Here is a 6,000-nt window from a genome sequence, read left to right as displayed (position 1 = left end):
TGCTGTCAGCGGCTGATTAAAATGACACGCTTCACTCGCCCCTCAGCGCCGTCAAAACAGAACCGGGCTCTTCCCGGTGATTGCCTTTTTAACGTGGAGTGGTGGGGGGGGGGGGGGGGGGGGGGGGGGGCGGTGTTTTCATAGCCTGTTTGTTCAGCATGCGCACCCTCATGCTGAGTGTTTGCAAAGGTAGCCTATGAAAAAAAAACGAAAAACCAAGCCAAGTCAGGCTTGGTTTGGATCGAATGCCTTATTTAAAGGGAAATCAGCTATTTAAAACGCGAATACCAAAAAAAGTAAGAAATAACAGGAAACGACCACAACTTCCAAGATATGGATTAGAAAACAAAGTGGCACAGGAGAGAATGGTTGGCGTTTCCTAAACTAAATTGGAATCACAGACAGACATAATACACATGAAAGTAAATACCACTTCCTTTTGGAAAAAAAAATTGTTCAACGGTGACATTTTTTTTCACACCAAGTTCATTTGTCGCTCTAATTTTGAGGGGCTCTCAATTCTGCCGACAGTTTGCATGGAAATAGAACCAGTCCTTACTGCCGACTGCCAGGCACCCACATACGGTGTGTTTGGCATTTAACTCCAGCCATGTTAAACGCAGGGCATGCGGTCATGTGATTCGCCGTCTCCATGGTAACGTGATGTATTCCGCTATGATTTGCGTGACCTAAGTGAGCCAGGCCTGAATCTGCCCTCATTCTCAAGATTGCCAGGAAAATCTTGAGATTTTTTATTTTTTTTTGTATGGTAATTTGCAGAGACACGCTCCCCCACACCGTATCTCAGCGAAACGATGGCTCCCAAATTGTCAGGGATCAACCGTTCTTCCTTATTCTTGTGATTCCTGATACTTTGGGGGGTATTCATTCAGCATCATTGGTAATGGTGCAGATTAATCACACTTTTACAACTATTTATTATCCGTCCATCCATTATCTATACTCGCTTGTCCTAGGCAGGGTCATGGGGGGTGCTGGAGCCTATCCCAGCACACATTGGGCGAGAGGCAGGAATACACCCTGGTCGGCCAATCTGTCGCAGGGCACACACACTCACACATTCACTCACACTCTCATACCTGTGGGCAGTTTATAGTTTCCAAGTAGCCTAACCTGCATGTCTTTGGACTGTGGGAGGAATGTAAGCATAAAAATGTGTAGATCCAACAATATTTGCTTATTTTGGCTGCTCTATTCCTGAACAAATGTGTGAATGTTAAGATTCATAGTTTTATTATTGTGGTTCAGATACATGAATCGCTCATTGGAGCCAGTGGTAATCTCTTTGTTGATTAAAAAAGGTGGAAACAGATGGTCTAAAACAGCAGACTTGGTTTGCTGGCAAACAGTTTACAGTAAGCTGTCTAAGAGGATTATCTTTTGTGTGATGTCACTATACCTCCCCTGACCTGGGGGGATCTCACAGAATCTGGCAACCTGTCAAGGTTAACAAAAGCTGAAGCTAAAACGTACAAAATCAATGAAAAAAATCAATTTGTTAAGTAAAATAAAAAAACATTGCGTGGGCACAGAATATCACAAGCGTTGGTGCTTCAAGGGAGGGGTGGTCCAGACCAGGGTTTTTTATGATTCTGTGGGGTGAGCTTTTGAGTGTGTGCAGTGGACTAAGGCAAATATACATTCCTGGGACCAACAGTAAACACGTCACATGACCGTGACATCATGTTGGTTGTATTCCTGAAGAACACAGCCCTGTTCCAACAGCTGGGAAGAAGGTTAATGGAATGGATGTAAAACATTTATCGTCCCTGAGTGCAGCTCTTACGCACAGCGAGCCGATCCGTTTAAATAGGGCGACTTTATCTTCCTCTCTTTGAGCGAGAGAGACACTGCCTTTACACTTTACTATGTCACTCTTTGCTGTCAATCACAACTTTGCAAGAAAAGGCACAGTGCTGTAAATTCAGGGTGTGTTTTTTTTGGGGGGCCCTGTCCCTGAATCAGTTCTTCACCAAGGATCTCCTTGAAAGCGAGCAAGCCATGCTTTATGGAGCAGAAATCCATTAGTTATGCCTTCGGTAAGAGCAAGGCATGACTAATGGATAGAGCTTTTATGTGCATCACTTGAGAAGTAAGGTTGCGGTGGACTTACTCGACCATAAGCTAACGTAAGAGACCAGGCTCGTAAACTCGCCTCCCTTCCCCGCCGAAGACTGCTCACGTGATTAAATATCATCTTCTAGACCGTGCGCATACTACAGCGTTCAGGCCTCGTTTGTTTTGCGATACATCAGGACGACGGCTTCATTGCGATTTTGCGGACTCTTAGCTCTTCTCTCCCCGGCTAAATCATTCGCATTAAGTAGCCTTGCGAGCGCCCCGGCTGATTATTCAAACTGAGGGGAAGGGAGTTAATTCAGCAGCAGACAGAAACGCGCGCGCGCGCGCGCTCGAAAGCAGGGTGCTTCCTTCAGCAGAAATGAAACGCTCTCTCTGTTATTTCACGGCTGGGAGCTGCCAAGAGTTTGTGTGATTTATAGTCACGCGATTGATTTCTCTCTTCTGGCTGCACTGCGCTGAGCAATCGAAGGCAATCCGCTGGTGCTATACGACCTGGACCAGTGAGCATTTGAAAAACATACCAGCCATAAATATTTATTCACACAAAATATCGATAGTATTTTATTCTCCTATTTGCATTCCGCGTTTGTTGCCTTTAAGGCTATGAGAATCTCTGGGTAGAGGTATATGATGGACTGATTGATTTATTTATTGATCTGGTCAGACTGACATTTAAATGTTATTTGTTATATTATTAATGGACTGTTGTCACTCCTGCAGACATCACCTTAATAAATGTATGGATTTTACATTAGATTCCAAATAACCTTATGAGAAAAGACATCATTGAGCAGCCTATTCACTCACATAACTAGTCTTTATTTATAGTGGATTCCAACTGACAGATAGACAGGTGGACCCCTCAATATCAAATCTGTGCACCATAACGTGTCAGTGCGAGATGAAATGTCAGGCCTGCTGTTTGAATTTCAAAATCATCCATCATGTTTTTTATTTTATTTTTTTATTTTTTTACAGGACATGTTAGATGGATTTCAAGTGACATTTCTCATTTGGTTTCATTATTAACATACGTTAACCGTAAAACAAAACCGTTACGCGTTAATTCCTTGTCTCAAGATTCCGTTGGATTTTTAAAATGCTGAGCTTCGAACGGCTTTGCCGGGAGCGATGCGTCAGCGTTCCACCGCACTGATGCTCGACCCCCCAGCGTGCGCGCGCGCGCAGCAGTGCGACCATAGCGAGCGTGCTGCGCGATCGCTCCCGTCATTAGCCATTCTCCTCGCGTTCACCTTGCAGTCATTTATTCAGCCTCGCCGCTCCACTGTCGGCCGGGAAAAGTGGGTCACGGAATTTAAAGAGGCAGCTCCCCCCCCCCCCCTCCTCCATTCCAGTTTGGCTTCTCGCTATCCTAGCGCGTGCCTGCAGTGCAGCAAGGCCGGTTAGGTCTGGGAAAATATGTCATATGAAATAATAAGTATTTACCCTGCAATACTCCATGACAAAAGACAGTGACATCTATTTAAGCTTTTCCTGTGATCTCCCAATCATTATTTATGTTTTACCTACAGCTACCACCAGATCATTTCATGTTAGTATTTATATATATGAATGTATTATTACACATATGCATGTATTATTTTTTAATAATTTCATTTTTTTGGTGGCTCTCTCTTGCAGCAGAAAAGCAAACAAGATGTGCCTGAGGGGGAACTGACTGAAACAGGTATGGGAAGAGCTGGCTGGAAGCAGTGAAGTGGAGAGGAGACTGGTGTCTGAATGCCAGGTAACCAGAGGATTGAGGTGTGTGATGTTCTGACAGGTGACCCCTCTCATCTTACCTGCCCACAGTCAGAAGAGGGAGTGAATGACTCATCTTAACTGGGACTGGGGGTTTGGGTGGGGGGGGGGGGTCACCCTGTGATGATATTTGCCTCACATTTTCAGGTGTCAGTATTAATTCTCTGCATTGGGAAACATTAGATCATATGACTGCAAGAATTTGTTTCCTATTACACCTAACATTTTTCTGAGGGTGGATCCATTCCGATGATGGACCCAGTGTAGCAAGGTCAGCTGTAAATTCCTTCTCAGCGCTGTAGCCGAATTCCATCCTTCATTTCATCAATTAACCCTTCAAGGTGTGTGATCACAAATATGCGATTAGAATGTTCTAAACTGAACATTCTAATGCTGATGTAACAGTCACTGCCGGTAACTGAAAGCAGTGGAGTTCTAGAACACTGACTCTGAAAAACATTCCAAAAAAAACCTACTCTACAAAGGGTTAAAAGAAAAGAAAATTAATTTTACATTCCAGAATGAACTCCAGTTCAGTACAATATATGGGCAGATATTGCTCTGTACAGAATTTCGGTTCTGTCAGAATGGATAATAAAGAAAAGATTGGATGTCATTTGTGTCTTTTTCTCCCTGGAGTGGAATAGAACAGAGAGCACATTTTCTCTGCTGTACTAAACCGTAAAAAGCAGATAAGAGAGGGGGAGGGAGATTTCTCTGCGCAAGACGACAGGATCGCAAAAAGCCCAGTCAGTCAATGTGTCTCTTAAAAGGCTGCACATTAAGATTTATATGAAAAAAACACATCAGGACCACCTACACTCCGAGCCTTCAGAGATTTACCTCACTGAAAAGGCACAGGATGAATCGGGGATGAATGCATGTATGCTTATAATCCAAAATGAAAAACAACAATCTTCAGTGATGTACTACGGAAAATTAGGCCAGACATTTCGCAAAAAAAAAAGTATAATTTCACCATGTTCGTACACTGACTTTGGAGGAGTAAGAGAAGACTGTCCCAAAATTTCACTCGAGCTAATTGCTGCTTCGAGCTGCTCTGCGTGGATGTAGTTGTCAAAGCTGGAGGAACGCCAGGGCCCTGTTCTGACCTTTTACAAAAGCAGAGACCTCAACAAATTCCGACGGATCCAATACCAAGAAAAACGCACCAGCCTTTATGGACGTTTTTTTTAATTTTTTTTTTAAAATGGCAGTTACTGAGCATGTGCGTTTAATTGCACGTCAGCTGGTCCACTGAACCGTACAGATGTTAAATTAGTAGTTACACAATCAAATGAGCGTTTTCGTAGAAATACAGAAATCGTACAGGAAAGGAGAGATGGTTCCAGATCTAACTTCAGTTACGAGGAAGCATTTAACACCTAACCTCTTAATTTCAGTTTGAGAAGAGCCGAGGGATTTAATGGCGAGATTTCTAACATGTTAAATCGAGTGGACTTCTTAAGCTATTTTAAGTAGAACTCCAGGAGTAGAACAACAGGAAAAAGATGGAAATTAGCTGAAGGAGAAGTTTCACTCTCATTTTCTCAGGCTTCTTTAAGTAGTTTAATCAGCTCAAAGATGGGATGGGATTAAATTGAAAAAGGCACCAAGCGTTAAAATGGGGGGTGCAAATCTAAATTCCTGGAGGGGGCATGCCATCTTTCGTTCCTTCCAACCTCACCCCTTAATTTCTTAATCAGTGCAATCAACTGCCACATCCAGAATTTTTTTTTTGAAAACAAATCACGGATGATTTTTGCAAGCTACTCAAATGTTTTGCTGCAGTGCCTTCTACGCCAATTAATTGGTTTAGATCTGCTGTTCTCTGCTAATTACCTGATCTAATTAACAGTACTACCTGGTCGGAATGAAAAACAAATGCATTGAACCTGACCAACCAGTGTGAAAGGCTTATCATTTTTAAAGGTCCACAAAAAGATCATATGGCTAAATATAGCCCTTGCTCATCATACTGCATATCATCTTCCATACTGCATTTTATGTTGCAAATTGAACTGTCATTGGTGCACTTCTCTGGAGAAGTCCTTTAAAGGCATCATGGGTATTGCAGTTTCTTAGAATCCCCCCAAAAAATGTTTTGAACATCTTAAAACCAACATCAGCCCTGAT

Source organism: Anguilla anguilla, chromosome 6 (genome assembly GCF_013347855.1).
Source record: "Anguilla anguilla isolate fAngAng1 chromosome 6, fAngAng1.pri, whole genome shotgun sequence".
In the NCBI taxonomy this organism is placed as follows: domain Eukaryota; kingdom Metazoa; phylum Chordata; class Actinopteri; order Anguilliformes; family Anguillidae; genus Anguilla; species Anguilla anguilla.
The sequence above is the reverse complement of the archived record's forward strand: the minus strand, read 5'-3'. Positions refer to the sequence as shown.